Source organism: Egretta garzetta, unplaced genomic scaffold (genome assembly GCF_000687185.1).
Source record: "Egretta garzetta isolate BGI_Z169 unplaced genomic scaffold, ASM68718v1 scaffold350, whole genome shotgun sequence".
Classification (NCBI taxonomy): domain Eukaryota; kingdom Metazoa; phylum Chordata; class Aves; order Pelecaniformes; family Ardeidae; genus Egretta; species Egretta garzetta.
In genome coordinates this window covers 264,799-265,042 of record NW_009258273.1, presented here as the reverse complement: position 1 = coordinate 265,042, position 244 = coordinate 264,799, and positions in this window count along the sequence as shown.

The window sequence follows — 244 nt, the reverse complement described above, 5'->3', positions numbered from 1 at the left end:
GAGGTGAAGATGTAGAGGCAAGTGTCGTTCATGTCCTGGGGCTGCCAGGCGTCCTCGGGCTCCAGCTCCTCAGAGGCCACATCCAGCAGCTCCTGCAGGGCCACGATGCCGGGGGGGTACGGCCCCGAGCCCAGCACCCACACCACGATGTCATCCTCCTGCAGGCTGGGCAGGATGGGCTCCACCGCCGCAAACAGGTCTGGGGGCAGGGCAGGGGGGGACAGGCCGGGGTGGGGGGCGGGGG